Source organism: Bubalus bubalis, chromosome 2, assembly GCF_019923935.1.
Source record: "Bubalus bubalis isolate 160015118507 breed Murrah chromosome 2, NDDB_SH_1, whole genome shotgun sequence".
Classification (NCBI taxonomy): domain Eukaryota; kingdom Metazoa; phylum Chordata; class Mammalia; order Artiodactyla; family Bovidae; genus Bubalus; species Bubalus bubalis.
In genome coordinates, this window is record NC_059158.1 from 54,924,324 (window position 1) to 54,946,815 (window position 22,492).

Here is a 22,492-nt window from a genome sequence, read left to right on the forward strand (position 1 = left end):
CTGAGCCAACCACATACGGCCACCCAAGATGGACGGGTCATGGTGGAGAGTTCTGACAAAACGTGGTCCACTGGAGAAGGGAACGGCAAACCAATTCAGTATTCTTGCCTTGAGAACTCCATGAACAGTATGAAAAAGCAAAAACATAGGACACTGAAAGAGGAACTCCCCAGGTCGGTGGTGCCCAAAATGCTATTGGAGATTAGTGGAGAAATAACTCCAGAAAGGATGAAGATACAGAGCTATAGCAAAAACAACACCCAGTTGTGGATATGACTGCTGATGGAAGTAGTCAGATGTTGTAAAGAGCAATATTGCATAGGAAACTGGAATGTTAGGTCCATGAATCAAGACAAATTAGAAGTAGTCAAACAGGAGATAGCAAGAGTGAACATAGACATTCTAGGACTCAGAGGACTAAAATGGACTGGAAAGGGTGAATTTAACTCAGATGACCATTGTATCTACTACTGTGAACAGAAGAAATAGAGTAGCCATCACAGTCAACAAAAGAGTTTGGATTGCAGTACTTGGATGCAATCTCAAAAATGACAGAATGATTTCTGTTCATTTCCAAGGCAAACTATTCAATATCATAGTAATACAAGTCTATGCCCTGACCAGTAATGCTGAAGAAACTGAAGTTGAACTGTTTTATGAAGACCTACAAAACCTTCTAGAACTAACACCCCCAAAAGATGCCCTTTTCATTATAGGGGACTGAAATGCAAAATAGGAAGTCAAAAAATCCTGGAATAACAGGCAACTTTTGCCTTCGAGTACAAAATGATGCAGGGCAAAGGAGAATGGAATTTTGCCAAGAGAACACACTGGTCATTGGAAACACCCTCTTCCAACAACACAAGAGAAAACTTTACACATGGATATCACCAAATGGTCAATACCGAAATCAGATTGATTATATTCTTTGCAGCCAAAGATGGAGAAGCTCTATACAGTCAACAAAAACAAGACCAGGAGCTGACTGTGCCTCAGATCATGAACTCCTGATTGCCAAATTCAGACTTAAATTGAAAAAAGTAGGAAAAACCACTAGACCATTCAGGTATGACCTAAATCAAAACCCTATGATTATACAGTGGAACTCAGATATAAATTCAAGGATTAGATCTGATAGAGTGCCTGAAGAACTATGGATGGAGGTTCATGACACTGTACAAGAGGCAGGGATCAAGATCATCCCCAAGAAAAAGAAATCCAAAAAAGCAAAATAGTTGTTGGGGGAGGCCTTACAAATAGCTGTGAAAAGAAGAATAGCAAAAGGCAAAGGAGAAAAGGAAAGATATAACCATTTGAGTGCAGAGTTCCAAAGAACAGCAAGGAGAGATAAGAAAGCCTTCCTCAGTGATCAGTGCAAAGAAATAGAGGAAAACAATTGAATGGGAAAGATTATAGATCTCATCAGAAAATTAGAGATACCAAGGGAACATTTCGTGCAAAGATAGGCACAATAAAGGACAGAAATAGTATGGACCTAACAGAAGCAGAAGATATTAAAAAGAGGTGGCAAGAATACACAGACAAACTACACAAAAAAATATCTTCAAGACTCAGATAACCACAATGGTGTGATCACTGACCTAGAGCTGGACATCCTAGTTGCAAACTCAAGTGGGCCTTCAGAAGCAGCACTACAAACAAAGCTAGTGGAGGTGATAGAATTCCAGTTGAGCTATTTCAAATCCTAAAAGATGATGCTGTGGAAGTGCTTCACTCAATATGCCAGCAAATTTGGAAAACTCAGCAGTGGCCACAGGACTGGAAAAGGTCAGTTTTCATTCCAATCCCTAAGAAAGGCAATACCAAAGAATGCTCAAACTACTGCACAATTGCACTCATCTCACACACTAGCAAAGTGATGCTCAAAATTCTCTAATCCAGGCTTGGAGAACCGTGAATTTCAGATGTTTAAGTTGGATTTAGAAAAGGCAGAGGAACCAAAGGTCAACTTGCCAATGTCCACTGGATCATCGAAAAAGCAAGAGAGTTCCAGAAAAACATTTACTTCTGCTTTATTGACTATGCCAATGCCTTTGACTGTGTTGATCACAACAAACTTTGAAAAATTCTTCAAGAGATGGGAATACCAGACCACCTAACCTTCCTCTTGAGAAATCTGTATGCAGGTCAGGAAGCAACAGTTAGAACTACATATGGAACAACAGACTGGTTCCAAATCGGGAAAGGAGTACGTCAATGCTATATATTGTCACCCTGATTATTTAACTTATATGCAGAGTATATCATAAGAAACGCTAGGCTGGATGAAGCTGAAGCTTGAATCAAGATTGCTGGAAGAAATATCAATAACCTCAGATATGCAGATGACACCACCCTTATGGCAGAAAGTGAAGAGGAACTCAAAAGCCTCTTGATAAAGGTGAAAGAGGAGAGTGAAAAAGTTGGCTTAAAGCTCAACATTCAGAAAACTAAGATCATAGCATCTGGTCCCATCACTTCATGGGAAATAGATGGGGAAACAGTGGAAACAGTGTCAGACTTTATTTTTTTGGGCTCCAAAATCACAGCAGATGGTGATTGCAGCCATGAAATTAAAAGATGCTTACTCCTTGGAAGGAAAGTTATAACCAGCCTAGATAGCATATTCAAAAGCAGAGACATTACTTTGCCAACAAATGTCCATCTAGTCAAGACTACGGTTTTTCCAGTGGTCATATAAGTTAAATAATCAGGGTGACAATATATAGCATTGATGTACTCCTTTCCTGATGGAGTCATGTATGGATGTGAGAGTTGGACTGTGAAGAAAGCTGAGTGCCAAAGAATTGATGCTTTCGAACTGTGGTGTTGGAGAAGACTCTTGAGAGTCCCTTGGACTGCAAGGAGACCCAACCAGTCCATTCTGAAGGAGATCAGTCCTGGGTGTTCTTTGGAAGGAATGATGCTAAAGCTGAAACTCCAGTACTTTGGCCACCTCATGCGAAGAGTTGACTCATTGGAAAAGACTCTGATGATGGGAGGGATTGGGGGCAGGGGGAGAAGGGGACGACAGAGGATGAGATGGCTGGATGGCATCACCGACACGATGGACGTGAGTCTGAGTGAACTCTGGGAGTTTGTGATGGACAGGGAGGCCTGGTGTGCTGGAATTCATGGGGTTGCAGAGTCGGAGATGACTGAGCGATTGAACTGAACTGAATAGGATGAAGAGCCATGCACCTTGGCCATTCCCAGGTGCGTGTAGTTTGGGATTCATCACCTTTCTCCACTGAGACTTCTTTTCTCTTGATGGCTATCAATACTGCCCTTTTTCTGCAGTAGTCTTTGGAAGGACCACTGAGGTAGAGCATGTGATGGATATTGGAAACTGGAGAGTGCTGTTGAAACCCTGAACCTCAGGGAAGTGTAAGCCTGTGCCTAATATAAGTGACTGTCTCTTTGTCTATAACTTCAGGTGAATCTTCAGTTAGTTTTGGGAGTATCCTATGGGCAATTAATCCTTCTGGTAAAAGGTACAATCTTTGGACAAGCTGAAAATAAGCTACATCATTGCAAGTTATTGTTAGGGCTTTGACAAAAGCAGCAGTGTGATGCTAAGCAATGGAAGGGCTGTCCCAGAATGGAACCACCTTCCTGGAGGCTGGGAAGCTGCTCTCACTGGGCTAGGTAAGGCAGAGAGTGGATAATCTTCCTCAAGAAAGCTTGGAAGATTCCTGACTTTCAGGCCAATGACTTCCAGTTCCCTCCAATCTATACTTTATGTTTTATGACCCTATAAATAAGTTAGTCAGCCACAGAGTGAAAGTCGTACCTTATACTATAATTTGCTATAAAGATTTCATTGATAATAGTGCATAAAATAACTCAAAGTTTTCTTTAATCCAAATAGAAATCTGTGAATCACTAGGTTATAAGGAACCTTGTATTTTCATAGAGTTAAAAGGAAAAACATATGTTTCCCTGACAGCATAGTACTTTTTATTTTTTTTTAATTGAAGTATAATTGCTTTACAGAATTTTGTTGTTTTCTGTCAAACCTCGACATGAATCAGCCATAGGTATACATATATCCCCTCCCCTTTGAAACTCCCTCTCATTTCCCTCCCCATCCCACCCCTCTAGGTTGATACAGAGCCCCTGTTTGAGTTTTCTGAGCCATACGGCAAATTCCAATTGGCTATCTATTTTACACATGGTAATATGTTTCCATGTTACTCTTTCCATACATTTCACCCTCTCCTCTCCTCTCCTCATGTCCATAAGTCTATTCTCTATGTCTGTTTCTCTATTGCTGCCCTGTAAATAAATTCTTCAGTACCGTTTTTATGAATTCTGTATATATGTGTTAGAATACGATATTTATCTTTCTCTTTCTGACTTGCTTCACTCTGTATAGGTTCTAGGTTCATCCACCTCATTAAAACTGACTCAAATATGTTCCTTTTTATGGCTGAGTAGTATTCCATTGTGTATATGAATCAGACTTCTTTATCCATTCATCTGTCGATGGACGTCTAGGTTGCTTCCATGTTCTAGCTATTGTAAACAGTGCTGCAATGGAAAATGGGGTACAGGTGTCTTTTGCAATTTTGGTATCCTCGGGGTATATGCCTAGGAGTGGGATTGCTGAGTCATATAGTGGTTTTATTCCTAGTTTTTTAAGGAATCTCCATACCATCTTCCATAGTGACTGTATCAATTTACATTCCACCAACAGTGAAAGAGCGTCCCCTTTTCTCCACACCCTCTCCAGCATTTATTGTTTGCAAACTTTTTGATGATGGCCATTCTGACCAGTCTGAGGTGATATCTTATTGTCATTTTGATTTGCATTTGTCTAATAATGAGTGATGTAACGAAGGTGTGGTAGCTAAGTGATAAGGTGTTGGTCTCATAATAATGAATGATGTTGAGCATCTTTTCATGTGTTTGCTAGCAATCTGTATGTCTTCTTTGGAGAAATGTCTGCTTAGGTCTTTTCCCCACTCTTTGATTGGGTTGTTTGTTTTTCTGGTGTTGAGTTATATGACTGCTTGTATATTTTGGAAATTAATCCTTCATTCATTTTTTCATTTGCTATTATTTTCTCCCATTCTGAGGGTTGTTTTTTCACCTTGCTTATAATTTCCTTTGCTGTGCAAAAGCTTTTGAGTTTAATCAGGTTCCACTTGCTTACTTTTGTTTTTATTTCCTTTACTCTAGGAGGTGGGTCATAGAGGACCTTGTTTTGATTTATGTCATCGAGTGTTCTGCCTATGTTTTCCTCTAAGAGTTTTATAGTTTTTGGTCTTACATTTAGGTCTTTAATCCATTTTGAGTTTATCTCTGTGCATGGTATTAGGAAGTATTCTGATTTCATTCTTTTACATGTAGCTGTCCAGTTTTCCCAGCACCATTTATTGAAGAGGCTGTCTTTGCCTATTGTATATTCTTGCCTCCTTTGTCAAAAATAAGGTATCCATTGGTGCATGGGCTTATTTCTGGGCTTTCTATCTTATTCCATTGGTCTACATTTCTATTTTTGTGTCAGTACCATACTGTCTTGATGACTGTAGCTTTGCAGTATAATCTGAAGTCAGGAAGGTTGATTTATCCAGCTCCATTCTTCTTTCTCAAGACTGCTTTGACTATTCAGGGCCTTTTATGTTTTCATATGAATTGTGAAATTTTTTGTTCTAGTTATGTTAAAAAATGTCATTGGTAATTTGATAGGGATAGCATTGAATCTGTAGATTGTGTTTTGTAGTATAGTCATTTTCACAATATTGATTCTTCCTACCCAGGAACATGGACTATCTCTCCATCTGTTTATGTTGTCTTTGATTTCTTTCATCAGTGTTTTATAATTTCCTGTGTATAGTTCTTTTGTCTCCTTGGGTGAGTTTATTCCTATTTAATTATTTTTGTTGCCATGGTGAATGGGATTGATTCCTTGATTTCTCTTTCTGATTTTTCAATGTTAGTATATAGAAAGGCAAGTTATTTCTGTGTATTGCTTTTGCTTTCTTCAACTTTGTTAAATTCACTGATTAGCTCTAGTAATTTTCTGATATTATCTTTAGCGTTTTCTATGTACAGTATCATGTCATCTGCAAATAGTGAGAGCTTTACTTCTTTTCTGATCTGGATTCTTTTCATTACTTTTTCTTCTCTGATTGCTGTGCCTAGGACTTCCAGAACTATGCTGAATAGTAGTGGTGAAAGTGCACACACTTGTCTTGTTCCTGATCTTGGGAATGCTTTCAGATTTTCACCATGAAAAATAATGTTTGCTGTAGGCTTATCATATATGGTCTTTCCTATGCTGAGGTAGGTTCCTTCTATGCCCATTTTTTGAAGAGTTTAATCATAACTGGGTGCTGAATTTTGTCAAATGTTTTTTTTTTTTTTTTATTTTTTATTCATCTACTGAGATTATCATATGTTTTTTAATCTTTTGGTTTGTTAATATGGTGTATCACATTGATTTGTGTATTATGTAGACTCCTTGCATCTCTGGAATAAATCCAATTTGATCATGGTGTATGAGGTTTTCAATGTGTTACTGAATTCTGTTTGCTAAAATTTTGTTGAGGATTTTTGCATTTATGCTTATCAGTGATATTGGCCTGTAGTTTTTGTGTGTGTGTGTGTTGTCTTTGTCTGGTTTTGGTATCAGGGTGATGGTGGCCTCATAGAATGAGTTTGGAAGTGTTCCTTCCTCTGCAGTTTTTTGAAAGAGTTTCAGAAGGGTAGGCATTTAGCTCTTCTTAAATGTTTGATAGACTTCTCCTGCAAAACCATCTGGTTCTGGGCTTTTGTTTTTTTGAGGAGATTTTTGATCACAGCTTCAATTTCAGTGCTTGAAATTGGATCGTTTATAATTTTTTTTTAATTTTATTTTATTTTTAAACTTTACATAATTGTATTAGTTTTGCCAAATATCAAAATGAATCCGCCACAGGTATACATGTTTATAATTTATAATTCTTCCTGGTTCACTCTTGGAAGATTGAACTTTTCTAAGAATCTGTCCGTTTCTTCAAGTTTATCCCTTTTATTGCCATGTAATTGTTCACAATAGTTTCATAATCCTTTGTATTTCTGTATTGTCTCTTGCAACCTCTCTTTTTTCATTTCTAATTTTGTTGATTTGATTCTTCTCTTGTTTTTTCTTGATGAGTCTGGCTAAAGGTTTGCCAGTTTTGTTTATTTTCTCAAACAACCAGCTTTTTGTTTTATTAATCTTTGCTATTGTTTCTTTGATTTCTTTTTCATTCATTTCTGCTCTGATCTTTGTTATTTCTATCCTTCTACTAATTTTGGTGTGTTTTTTTTGTTCTTCTTTTTCCTGTTGTTTTAGGTGTAAAGTTAGGTTATCTAGTCAATGTTTTTCTTGTTTCTTGAAGTATGATTGAATTGCTGTAAACTTCCCTCTTACAACGGCTTTTGTTGCATCCCATAGGTTTTGAGTTGTGTTTTCATTGATATTTGTTTCTAGAAATGTTTGGATTTCCCTTTTGATTTCTTCAGTAACCTGTTGGTTATTTAGAAATGTGTTGCTTCATCTCCATGTGTTTGTATTTCTTAGTTTTTTTTTTTTTTTTTAACTGATATCCAGTCTTATAGTGTTGTGGTCAGGGAAGATGCTTGATATGATTTCAATTTTCTTACTGAGGCTCAATTTGTGACCCAAGATGTGGTCTATCCTGGAGAATGTTCTATGCGCACTTGAGAAGAAGGTGTATTCTTCCACATTTGGATGCAATGTCCTGAAGATATCAATGAGATCAGTCTCGTTTAAGACTTGTGTTTCCTTATTAATTTTCTGTTTTGCTGATCTGTCTATTAGTGTGAGTGGAGTGTTAAAATCTCCTACTATTATTGTGTTACTGTCAATTTCTCCTTTTATGTGTGTTAGTGTTTGTCTTATGTATTGGGGTGCTCCTATGTTGGGTGCAGAGATACTTATAATTGTTTTGTCTTCTTCTTGTATTGATCCCTTGATCATTATGTAGTGTCCTTCTTCATCTCTTGTAATCTTCTTTATTTTAAGGTCTATTTTGTCTGATATGAGGATTGCTACTTCAGCTTTCTTTTGCTTCCCATTTGCATGAAATATATTCTTCCATCCTCTCACTTCAAATCTATATGTGTTTTTAGGTCTGAAGTGGGTTTCTTGTAGACAGCATATATATGGGTCTTGTTTTTGAGTCCATTCAGCTAGTTTGTGTCTTTTTGTTAGAGCATTTAATCCATTTAGATTTAAAGTAATTATTGATATATATGTTCCTATTGCCATTTTCTTAATTGTTTGGGGTTGATTTTGTAGATCTTTTTCTTCTCTTGTATTTCTTCACTATATAAGTCCCTTTAACATTTGTTGTACAACTGGTTTGGTGGTACAAATTCTCTTAACTTTTGCTTGTCTGAAAAGCTTTTTATTTCTCCATCAATTTTGAATAAGATCCTTGGCAGGTACAGTAATCTTGGTTGTAGATTTTTCCCTTTCAGTATTTTAAATATATCCTGCCATTCCCTTCTGGCCTGCAGAGTTTTTGATGAAAGATCAGCTGTTAAGCATATGGGGTTTCCCTTGTATGTTCCTTCTTGCCTCTCCTTTGCTGCTTTTATTTTATTTTATTTTAGTTTTAAACTTTACATAATTGTATTAGTTTTGCCAAATATCAGAATGAATCTGTCACAGGTATACATGTGTTCCCTTTGCTGCTTTTAATATTCTTTCTTTGTGTTTAGTATTTGTTAGTTTGATTACTATGTGTCTTGATGTGTTTCTCCTTGGGTTTATCCTATATGGGACTCTTTGTGCCTCTTGGACTTGACTATTTCCTTTTCCATGTTGGGGAAATTTTCAACTATAATCTCTTCAAAAATTTTCTCATACCCTTTCTTTTTCTCTTCTTCTTCTGGGACCCCTATAATTTGAATGTTATTGTACTTTATATTGTCCCAGAGATATCTGAGAGTATCCTCAGTTCTTTTCATTCTTTTTACCTTATTCTGCTCTTCAGAGTTATTCCCACCATTTTATCTTCCAGCTCACTGATTCGTTCTTCTGTTTCAGATATTTTGCTATTGATTCCTTCTAGAGTATTTTTAATATCAGTAACTGTGTTGTTTGTCTCTGTAGGTTTATTCTTTAATTTTTCTAGGTCTTTGTTAATGAATCATGCATTTTCTCCTTTACATTTTCAAGGTTTTTTTTTATCATCTTTACTGTCATTATTCTGAATTCTTTTTAGGTAGTGTGCTTATTTTATCTTCATTTATTTGGACTTCTGTGTTTCTAGTTTTTCCCTTAATTTGTGTAGTATTTCTCTGCATTTTCCTTATTTTGTTTTTTAAGTTATTGTGTTTCCAGCCTCCTTTTCCCAGGCTTCAAGGTTGAATTCTTTCTTCCTTTTGGTTTCTGCCCTGCTAAGGTTGGTCTAGTGGTTTGTGTAAGCTTTGTATAGGGTGGGATTTGCGCTGAGTTTTTTGTTTGTTTGTTTTTCTCTGATGGGCAAGGCTGAATGAGATGATAATCCTGTCTGTTGAATATTGGGTTTGTATTTTTGTTTTGTTTGTTGTTTATATGAGGTGTCTTACTCGTATAGGTGCTACTGGTGGTTGAGTGATGCTACATTTTGTATTCAAGTGGTTTTCTTTGTTTGAGTTCTCACTATTTTATACTCCCTAGAGTTAGTTCTCTGGAGGTCTAGGGTCTTGGAGTCAGTACTCCCACATCAAAGGCTCAGGGCTTGATCTCTGGTCAGAAATGAAGATTACACAAGTGTTTTGTTATGGCATTAAGTGAGATTAAAACAAATACCCCAAAATGAGAAACCAAAGATGAGCCCCAGGCAAATGGCAGTTACAAAATCAGGCAAATAATAATTAAAATAATGGAATATATTCATATACATAGACACCCATAACCAATGTCAAACCAGTCCAACAAAAATAAAGTATAGTAGATTGACCCAGTGAACAAAGGAAATAAAAAATTATATTTACCAGTTAAGAACAAAAATAAATAAAGCAAAAACTGGAAAACAAAACTAAATCAAGGTGCCAAGTTGGGGAATAAAGCAATGAAAACAAAACTAACAAATATGTTGAGAGGAAAGGAAAAAAAGGGAAGAAATAAAGAATAGATATGCAAAATTAAATAGATGTAGATAACAAAGATGTATATACATTAAAGATTAACTGCAAGGGGGGAAAGAACAGTAGAAAAAGCAATCAAAGGAATAAATGTAGAAAAAATAATAATAAGTTTAAAAAATTAAAAAAGAGAGAGGAAAAAAAAAAAAAGGAAAACTCCACAGAACGGCAAAAGCCCAACATAGATGCAGAGGCTTATAAAAACAATAAAAAAGTGACCACAAAACAAAACAAAACAAAAAAAGCTCAAAAGCTTAATTAGATTTCATAGTGACAATAAAATTGACAACTACAACATGAGAGTGTGGGGAGAAAAAAAAAGAAAAAAAATCCAAAGGAATCTACAGAACAGGTCAAAACATAAATATAATACATGTTTTTCTTGAGTCACTGCCATAAGAGTCCTTTCCCTCACTGGGAGTCAGAGCCCACCGCACATCCCTATGATGCTCTCCAACACTGTGCTGATTTATGGACCTTCTGTGGGGGCAGCTCAGATTCTAATCTGGTCCTACTTCTGTGTGTTCTTGCTTCCAATGGCCACAGCTATCAGAACTAGTGTGCTTTCTTTTGGGGGAGCTCTCAATGACCTTTTATATATTCCAAAGACACAGAATCTACCTAGTTGATCATGTGGGTTTAATCTACAGCTTATACAGCTGGTAGAAACATTTTGGTCTTCTTCCTTAGCCACACTGACCTGGGTTTCAGTTATGGTTTTATTTCCACCTCTGCATGTGGGTCGTTCACTGGGGTTTGCCCTTGAGGCTGCCCTGAAAGATGTGAGTCTGCCCCTGTGAAGGCCAAGTGTGAAGGTGGTGCAGCTGCTTGGGTTGCACGGGTTCTGGCAGCACCAAGTACTCAGGGGAGTTCGCAGCTAGGGCAGCAGGAAATATAGTGCTCTAGAAGAGTACGGAAACCAGTACTGGAGATAAACCCTGACAGAGAAGCCTGGCAGGCCACAGTCTACAGGGTCTCAAAGAGTTGGACATGACTGAAGTCACCCTGTGCACACAGATGCAAGACTTTTTTGCCTGTCGCAGCTCTATCCCAATGTGAGTTGAGCATGAAGGCCGAACAGCTGCTTGGCTTGTGAGGACCCTGGCAGCACCAAGTGTGCAGGGACATGGACTGCCTCCATCAAAGGAATTATGGCCCTATCAGAGTCTTTTTTCGAGCCTCTTGTAGCTGGCAATCAGAAGGCCTCATTGGCCAGTTTTTTCTCTGCAGCTCCTCCTGTTCAGGCACTTAGAGGGCTCCCTTGCCTGGGGTCCTTCTCTGTTGTTCAGTGCATCAGGCACATAGAGGGGCTCCTCTGGCTGGGGTCTTACTCTCTAGATCGGTGCATCAAGCACTTAAAGGGGCACCCTGGGTGGGGTCCTACTCTGTAGTCCAATGTGTCTGGCTTTTAATGGGCCAGTCTCTTTATTGTTCAGCTGCCAATAGGATGCTGGCTGTATGGGGAGAGAGAGACTTTGGTGATGGCTCTACCCCCTATGTGTGACTCAGCTGTATTGCCTTGCTTCCATGGCTGCCTGGCTTTCCTTCACAGGCATTTCCCACCACAGTCTCCTCCCTAACATCCCCTCGATCCATCTCTCCTCAGTCAACAGCAGCCCTTGCCCTGGGATTACTCCACAATCCCTAAACTCCAGCTCCCAGCCATTGCGCTTTCCAGGGGACCTGTGTCCCTACCTGGGGTATGTATGTCTGCAGCAAGAACTGTCTGATTTCTCATTCCATTTAGGCTGCCACAGTTCAGCTCTTTCACTATCAGCCTTAAATGTTTCTCCTCTTACTCTGACAATTGCCCTGATGTGGGGATTGGACCCTTGTTTCTGTTCCCCCACCCACCAAGGGCAGGTCCAGTCCTACTAACACTCCTGTTTTCCCCCCTAGTTCCTTCATCCTACCAAGTTTTGCATGGTTCTATATATTCTTTTCAGCTGGTCAGGTACTCCTGTCCACTCTCAGCTGGTGTTCAGCACACACTTCTGTGTCTGAAGGTGTATTCCTGATGTATCTGTGGAGACAGATGTACTCCACATCCACCTACTCCTCTGCCATTTTGTTCTTTCAAGAACCATAGTACTTTTTTAAAAAAGTCTTTTTGTAGAAGCTGATGTGACACTTCAAATAAGAGCCTTTTGTTTCCCTCATGACAGTTCTTACCATTCCCTGGGTGACAGAAAGCCAGTAGTCCCTTCCCCAGAGCACACAAACTTGAATAGGCAGGGCAAAGTGGGGGCAAAAGTTGGTTTAAATGAGCCTGCAAAAAGGTGCATCAGGGTGTAGAGCTTGAAAATGTAAAAAACTAGTCCTCTTCAAACAGAACCACTGAGGCCCAGAGTGGGGCAGGGTTTGGGCTTCAGTGGCATAGCTGCTTATGGCTCCAATGTCACTGTGGATGGTGACTGCAACCATGAAATTAGAAGAGGCTTGCTCCTAGGAAGAAAAGCTATGACAAACCTAAACAGTGTATTAAAAAAACAGAGACATCATTTTGCTGACAAAGGTCCATATAGTCAAAAATATGGTCTTTCTAGTAGTTATGTATGGATGTGAGAGTTGGACCGTAAAGAGTTATACCATGCAGTGTCTCTGCATGGCTCTTTCCATGAGGAGTGAAGAGTGGACCCAGTGTTTTTCTAAGGTGATCCCAGAGTGATTCTACAAAATTCAGTATTTGCTATTCACTTACATCATATTGGAATACCCTTTATCTTGTCTTGGAAATAAACCAATGTATAAATGGCAGAAAATAAAAAAAGTTGGCTGTGTAGGGTATAGTGGTCTTAATGACCCATACACCCTTGATGGTGCCGTCACTCATCTAGAGTCAGACATTCTAGAATATGAAGTCAAGTGTGCCTTAGGAAGTATTACTATGAACAATGCTAGCGGAGCTGATGGAATTGTAGCTGAGCTATTTTAAATCCTAAAAGATGATGCTATTAAAGTGCTGTGCTCAACATGCCAGAAAATTTGGAAAACTCAGCAGTGGCCACAGGACTGGAAAAGGTCAGTTTTCATTCCAATCCCAAAGAAGGGCAATGCCAAAGAATGTTCAAAGTATCACACAATCAGACTCAATTCACAAGCTAAGAAGATAATGCTCTAAATCCTTCAAGCTAGGCTTCAACAGTACATGAACTGAGACCTTTCAGATGTACAAGCTGGATTTAGAAAAGGCAGAGGAACCAGAGATCAAGTTGCCAACATATATTGGATCATAGAAAAAGCAAGAAGATTAAACAAACAAACAAACAAACATCTGCTTCATTGACTATGTCTTTGACTGTTTAGATCACAACAAACTGGAAAATACTTAAATAGATGAAACTACCAGATCAGCTTACCTGCCTCCTGAGAAACTTGTATGCAGGTCAAGAAGAAACAGAACCAGACATGGAACAATGGACTGGTTCCAAATTGGGAAACGAGTATATGTCAAGGCTATATATTGTCACCCTGCTTATCCAACTTATATGCAGAGTTCATCATCTGAAATGCCAAGCTGGACGAATCCAGCTGGAATCAAGATTTCTGGGAGAAATACTAATAACCTCAAATATGCAGATGACACTGAGAGTGTTAACAGCCTCTATAGGGAGGCCAGAGATCCCCAAGTGGCAAGAGGAAATAAACTGCAAGTGACAGAACTTTTTGCCTTTTCTGTTGATGACACCAGGTTCTGCATTAACTTAACTTTTCTCAAACTTTGAGTTAATCAATGCGTTTTGCTTATGGAAATGCTTTTCTTAAGATATGTTAATGAAACTATTTATTTGCTTTGGAATCTGCTTTTCTTCAAGTTGATTCCAGTTCTGCCTTTTTTTTTTTTTTTTTTTTTTCTTTTCTCAAACCTTGGGCTGATAATGGCTCAACAAACCAGTATTCATGTCAATTGTTTTATGGCCTGGGATGACACATCTTTTGCCATTCTTTCTCAAAAATGTATATTGTGGGAGAAGGGCCTGGTGTAATTCCCTCAGACTAGAGGTTTCTCACTTATCTGATTAGCAGCTCTTGGCAACCCACTCCAATATTCTTGCCTGGAAAATCCCCTGGAAGGAGGAACCTGGTAGGCTACAGCCCATGGGGTCAAAAAGAGTCGGACATGACTGAGCGACTTCACTTCACTTCTTCATTTCAACAGACATAAAGGGGCTTCCCTGATAGCTCAGTTAAAATGCCTTGCTAAAAACTAGCAAGCAGGCACTCTTTCTGTCCCCTCCTGATGTCTATGTCAGAAGCTTTCCATATCTCTATTATACTTTAATAAAATTTTGCTACACAAAAAGCTCCAAGTAGTCAAATCTCATCTCTGGCCCCAGATAGAAATCCTCTCCTCTGGAGGTCACGAATCCCAGCATAGCACATACCTCACAACCACAGCATTTCAACACCACCCTTATGGCAGAAAGCAAAAAAGTATCAAAGAGCCTCCTGATGAAGGTGAAAGAGGAGAGTGAAAAAGCTGGTTTAAAACTCAGCATTAAAACAAAAACAAAAACACTAAGATTATGGCATCCGGTCCCATCATTTCATGGCAAATATATGGGGAAACAATGAAAACAGTGACAGACTTTATTTTCTTGGGCTCCAATGTCACTGTGGATGGTGACTGCAACCACGAAATTAGAAGAGGCTTGCTCCTAGGAAGAAAAGCTATGACAAACCTAAACAGTGTATTAAAAAGCAGAGACATCATTTTGCTGACAAATGTTCATATAGTCAAAGATATGTTTTTTCCAGTAGTTATGTATGGATATGAGAGTTGGACCATAAAGAATTGATGCTTTTGAACTATGGTCCTGGAGAAGATTCTTGAGTCCTTTGGACTGCAAGGAGATCAAACCAGTCAATCCCAAAGGAATTCAACCCTGAATATTCAGAGGAAGGACTGATGATGAAGCTGAAGCTCCAATACTTTGGCCAGCTAATATGAAGAACCGACTCATTGGAAAAGATCCTGATGCTAGGGAAGATTGAGGGCATGAGAAGGAATAAACAGAGGATGAGATTGCTGGATGCTATCATCAGCTCAATGGACATGAGTTTGAGCAAACTCTGGGAGATAGAAAAGGATAGGGGAGCCTGGTGTGCTACAGTCCATGGGGTTGCAGAGTCAGAGCCTACTGACTGACTGAACAACAACATATGTGATTTTGTAAATTCTATCTTAGAAATTTCAGTTGAAGAACAATACAAAGGAAAACTCACTGAAATTTCCCAAGATGTGGCAATGAGTAAACAGAACACATTTAGTACTTTAATTCAAGGCAATAACGTAAAATTAGACATTTAAAATAAACTGATTATTTAAATAATTCACCAGAGCTTCAGATCAGATCAGGTCAGATCAGTCACTCAGTCGTGTCTGACTCTTTGTGACCCCATGAATCGCAGCATGCCAGGCCTCCCTGTCCATCACTAACTCCCGGAGATCACTGAGACTCATGTCCATCGACACAGTGATGCCATCCAGCCATCTCATCCTCTGTCGTCCCCTTCTCCTCTTGCCCCCAATCCCTCCCAGCATCAGGGTCTTTTCCAATGAGTCAACTCTTCGCATGAGGTGGCCAAAGTACTGGAGTTTCAGCTTTAGCATCTTTCCTTCCAAAGAAATCCCAGGGATGATCTCCTTCAGAATGGACTGGTTGGATCTCCTTGCAGTCCAAGGGACTCTCAAGAGTCTTCTCCAACACCACAGTTCAAAAGCATCAATTCTTCCACGCTCAACCTTCTTCACAGTCCAACTCTCACATCCATACATGACCACAGGGAAAACCATAGCCTTGACTAGATGAACCTTTGTTGGCAAAGTAATGTCTCTGCTTTTGAATATGCTATCTAGGTTGGTCATAACTTTTCTTCCAAGGAGTAAGCGTCTTTTAATTTCATGGCTGCAGTCACCATCTGTAGTCATTTTGGAGCCCCCCAAAATAAAGTCTGACACTGTTTCCACTGTTTCCCCATCTATTTCCCATGAAGTGGTGGGACTGGATGCCATGATCTTCGTTTTCTGAATGTTGAGCTTTAAGCCAACTTTTTCACTCTCCACTTTCACTTTCATCAAGAGGCTTTTTAGTTCCTCTTCAGTTTCTGCCATAAGGGTGGTGTCCTCTGCATATCTGAGGTTATTGATATTTCTCCTGGCAATTTTGATTCCAGTTTGTGTTTCTTCCAGTCCAGCGTTTCTCATGATGTACTCTGCATATAAGTTAAATAAATAGGGTGACAATATACAGCCTTGACGTATTCCTTTTCCTATTAGTAACCAGTCTGTTGTTCCATGTTCAGTTCTAACTGTTGCTTCCTGACCTGCATACAAATTTCTCAAGAGGCAGATCAGGTGGTCTGGTATTCCCGTCTCTTTCAGAATTTTCCACAGTTTATTTTGATCCACACACTCAAAGGCTTTGGCATAGTCAATAAGGCAGACATAGATGTTTTTCTGGAACTCTCTTGCTTTTTCCATGATCCAGCGGATGTTGGCAGTTTGATCTCTGGTTCCTCTTGCTTTTCTAAAACTAGCTTGAACATCAGGAAGTTCATGGTTCACATATTGCTGAAGCCTGGCTTGGAGAATTTTAAGCATTACTTTACTAGCATGTGAGATGAGTGCAATTGTGCGGTAGTTTGAGCATTCTTTGGCATTGCCTTTCTTTGGGATTGGAATGAAAACTGACCTTTTCCAGTCCTGTGGCCACTGCTGAGTTTTCCAAATTTGCTGGCATATTGAGTGCAGCACTTTCACAGCATCATCTTTCAGGATTTGGAATACCAAGTTCTAAATTTTGTATAATAATGGAATTTTAGAGGCCTTTGATATATACCTTATCAGACAAGAATGAGAGTTCTTAAAATAACTTTCTTGCTAACAAAGAAAGCAGTAATAATTTACATTGCAAACTAGGAATATAAGACTTACATGACCTGATTAAAAAAAATATATACAAATACCTATAGCTAATTCATACTTAATGATGAGAAGTTGTATTATTTTCACCTAAAATTGAGAATAAAGTAAGAATGTTTCTTCTCTCCTTACCTATTCAGTATTGTAATGAAAGCCCTAGTGGATGCAAAAAAAACAAAACCAGAAAGAAAGAAAAGGTATACAGACTGAGGAGAAACAAAACTGTATTTGTTCTCAGATTATTATAAATAATCCCAAAGAATCAACCAAAAACTTCTGGAATTAATGTTATTATCCTAGATTACAGGATATAAGCATAATGTAGTAGTGTAAGTTGCTTAGTTTTGTCTGACTGTCTGCAACCCCATAGACTGTAGCCCCCCAGGCTCCTCTGTCCATTGGATTCTCCAGGCAAGAATACTGGAGTGGATTGCCATTCCCTTCTCCAGGGGATCTTCCTAAGAGGCATCAAATCCAGGTCTCCTGCATTGCAGGCAGATTCTTTACTGTTTGAGCTATCAGAGAAGCCCACAAGCATAACATGCATTAAGTCAATTGCTTTCTTATATATGAGCAATGAATAATACAAATTTGAAATTACTATTTAATTTCATTTACATTATATTTAGGCATAAATAACAATTTGTGTATAAAATCTATATGAAGAAAACTACCAAGTCTGATGAAAGTAAACAAATATTTGAATAAATGGAGATATGCTCCATGTCCATGGATAAAAAGACTCCATATTGTCAAGATGTCCTTTTTTTTTTTTTTCCCACCAGGATCTAAAGATCAATGTGATTCTAATAAAAAGTCCAGAAAGTTATTTTGTAGATGTTGGCAAACTTTTACTGAACTTTATATGGAAGGGCAAAACACCCAGAATAGCCAAGAAAATATTGAATAAAAAAGGACTAAGTCAGAGGATTGACCCTACTCAACAACAATTCATACAGTGTGATATTGGCCAAAGAGTAAACAAAAGATAAATGAATCAGAATGAGAGCCCAGAAATAGACCCATATGAAAATAGTCAACTAATTTGTGACAGAGGAATAAAGGTAATTCACTAGAGAAAGGCTTGTCTTCAAAAAATGATGCTAGAGCAACTGGAAATCCCAATGCTAAAGAAAAGAAAGAAAAAAAATCCAGCCACAGACTTTGTACATTCTACAAAAATGAACTCAGAATGGATCATAGACAAATGTAAAACATACATCTATGAAACTCATAGCATACAAGATAAAACCTACATGACTTTGGTAGGTGATGGCTTTTTAGATACAACACCAAAGGCATAACCCTTGGATGAAAAAAATTGATAGCTTGGACTCAATTAAATTGAAAAACTCAAACTGTGAAAGAAATTGTTAAGGAAATGAAAATACAAACCATTGACAGAGAGAACAAGTTTGTAAAACATGTATCAGATAAAGGACTCGTACCTAGCATATACAAAGAACTTTTGAAACTCAGTAAGAAAGCAAATAACCCAGTTACAAAATGGGCAAATGATGTGGACAGATACTTCACTAAAGAAGATATTCATATGACAATTAAGCACATGGAAAGACGCTCAACAACATATGTTATCAGAGAATCGAAAATTAAAGTAATAATGTCACACAACTAGACATCTAATTTTAGAGTGACTAACATCCAAAATACTGACAACCACAAATGCTTTTACTCATTACTGATAAGAATTCAAAATAGTACGGCTATCATGGAAGACAGTTTGCTATATTCTAACAAAACTAAGCATATTCTCACCCTATGATCCAGAAATTGCCCTTCTTTGCATTTACACAAATAAGTTAAAAAAGAAAAACTTGTGTCAATACTGCAAAGTTACCATGATCAAAACACTATGGATTGGCACAAAAACAGACATATGTATCAATGGAAGAGAATAGAGAGTCCAGAAATAAACCCATACATCAATGGTCTATTAATCGTCAACAAAGGAGGCAAGAATATACAAAGCCAGTCTCTTTAGCAAGTGCTGTTGGGAAAGCTGGACAGCTGCATGTAAATCAGTGAAGTTAGAACACAACCTTACACCATATACAAAAATAAACTTAAAATAGCTTAAAGACTTAAATATAAGACATAACACCATAAAACTCTTGGAAGATAACAGAAGCAAAGCATTTTCTGACATAAATTGCAACTGTGTTTTCATAGGTCAGTCTCCCAAGGCAAAATAAATAAAAGCAAAAAAAAAAAAAAAAACCTAATCAAACATAAGTTTTTGCATAACAAAGGAAACCATAAACAAAGTAAAGAGATAGTCTATGGACTGGGAGAAGATATTTGCAAACAATGTGACCAAAAAGAGCTTAATATCCAAAACACAAACATCTCATACAGCTCAAGATGAAAAGTTTTTAAAAATCCATCCAAAAAATGAGCAGAAGACATATAGACATTTCTCCAGAGGTCATCCAGATGGTCAAGAGGCACATAAAATGGTGCTTAACATTGCGAATTATTAGAGAAATGCAAATCAAACCTTACAATGGCTATCACCTCACACTAGTCAGAATGGCCATCATCAAAATGTCAATGAATAAAAATTCCAGAGAGGGTCTGGAGAAAAGGGAACCCTTCTATGCTTTTGGTGGGAACATAAATTGGTATAGCCACTGTGTAGACCAGTATGGAAGTTCCTTAAAATATTAAAAATAGAGTTACAATATGATTCATCAATCTTGCTCCTGTGCTTATAGCCAGGAAAGATACAAATTCTAATTTGAAAAGATACATACACCCCAATATTCATATCATGACTATTTACAATAGCCAAGTCATAGAAGCAATTTAAGTTTTCATGAACAGATGAATGACTAAAGAAGATGTGATACATATATACAATGGAGTAACACTCAGCCATAAAAGAGAATGAAATAATGCCATTTGCAGAAACATGGATGGACCTGAAAATTATTGTACTAAGTGAAGTAAGTCAGACAAAGACAAATATTATATGATATCACTTACATGGAATCTAAAAAACAATAATACAAATAACTTATTTACAAAATAGAAAAAACTCATAGCTAGAAAACAAACTTATGTTTACAAAAATGGAAAGGAGGAAGGGATAAATTAGAAGTTTGGGATTAACAAATACATACTACTATATATAAAATAGATTAACAAGGTCCTATTGTATATTACAGGGAAATATATTAAGTATCTTGTAATAATCTATAATGGAAAAAATGGAAAAAGAATATATACAAATACAAATTTATATATTTAAGTTTGCCTTTGTATAAAATATATACACAAATATAAAAATATATGTATAAATATATATTTTATAAGCAGTGAAATTCCATCAGTTCTGTCCAACTCTTTGCAACCCCATGGACTATAGAGTCCATGGAATTCTCCAGGCCAGAATACTGGATTGGGTAGCCGTTTCCTTCTCCAGGGGATCTTCCTGTTGGGAGGCATAGTGCAAAATAGCCTTGAAGGAGGAGGTCCTTGGGGAAATGGAGAAGGGCCAGAAGTACCCAGGCATTGTGTACTGATAGCTAAAAAACATTTCCTGCCTTTGGCTATGCTTGGTGCCAAATTTAGCGATTAAACATTAAAGACGTTGGTTGAGAAAATGGGTCATGGATAAACACATGGGTCATTAAGAATGTGCTGTTCCTTGAAGTATCTTTTACTGATTATACATTAGCCCTGTATATGTTCAGTGGCCGTATGCTCTAAGCTCTTTGTTCCTTGCTCCTATAAAAAGGCTTGACTGCTGAAATAAACTTGTCAGTCCTTGCAGAGACTGTCCAAGCATTGTTCTTTCAGGTTTGCCATTTCCAAGTCCTGGAGAGATATTGCCCACAGGTGGAGCCCCGAACAGGGACTTGATAGGAAGATTGAACAAAGCAGCGAGCCCTGCAGAAAGAGGTAAGCAGGATGGGACAACATAGCAGTAAAATTCCTTTCATTTCTATAATGCATCACTTTTTGAGACAAAATGGTGTTAATGTTTCAAGAGATCAGTTGAATGACTGCTATCATATTTTACTGGAACATAATCCGTGGTTCCCAGAAGAGGGGACGCTCGATCTAGACATATGGAAAAGGGTTAAGAATAATGTTTTGCGAGCATATAGGCAAGGAGTCTGTATTCCCCCTCAATGGTGGGTTACATGGTCACTCATATGGGCTGTCATAGAACAAATTGTAGGGCATAATGTTGATTTGGAAGTAGAGACTGTTTGGTCTTTACATGAATATGAGCTTAAGGAACAAGATATGCAAGGTGCTTTGAGATATAAGAATGTTATGCTCAATCAGACACAATCCTTGGAAAAACAGCTTGGAGACATATATATGAATGGATGTGTCAAAACCAAAACCACTTAGAGTGGAGGTCATTTCATTCAATGGACAGCCCAAATCTGAGGTTTTTCCTTCTGCTCCACCTGTAACAGCAGTTGCTAACTTTGCTTGTACTAATCACTTCACTCCTCCTCGGGAGATGCCTGCTTGCACTTTTGCTTTCCCAATACAGTTTGATCAACCTGCCCAAGGCCAGAATTCTTGGGCTAGTCTAGATTTTGGTATGTTGTCTAGCTTTAAGAAAGCATGCACATTGTATGGACCTACTTCTCCTTACTGTGTAGAATTCCTCAGAGGATGGGCTGATCATTGGATTCCATATGATTTTTTTCAAGTAGCAAAGATAGTTCTAAATCCTCAACAATTACTTCAGTGGCAAATGTGGGTTAATGATGAGGCCCGACAAATGATGATTGACCAACAATCTCGAGGTAACCCTACCAATTTAACTTGTGATATACTTACTGGAACAGGAGCCATGGCCAATATGACTATGCAATTAGCTAATATTACCCCTCAGATGTTGCATTTCATTAAAGAAATTTCTTGCAGAGCATGGGCAAAGGTTGATAGTGTTAACTCTGATGGTTCATTTGTCAAGATTACACAGGGACATGAGGAGGAATATGCCCAATTTATAGGGAAATTAAAAGATGCCATCGAGAAATCTATCAGAGATGAAACTGTACAAAATATTATTTTAAAGCAACTTGCCTTTGAAAATGCTAATGAGAAATGTCGATCCATGCTTAGATCAATTTGAGAAACTGGTTCTCTTATGGAGTATTTGAAAGCTTGTAGAGATATCGGATCTATGTCCCATAGAGCAAAATTAGCGGTACTAGAAACTTTTAATGTGCAAAAGGCTGCCAATGCTAAATGTTTTAACTGCGGGAAGGCCAACCATATGAAAAAACAATGCCACATGCCAATGCAGGCAGCTAAAAATAATAATACTTCTAATAAAAAAAGGCCTCCGGGGGTTTGCCCAAAATGTAAGAGGGGATTCCATTGGTTGAATGAATGTTGTTCCATATTCGATGAGGATGGAAATGCATTGACACCAGAGGCACAACA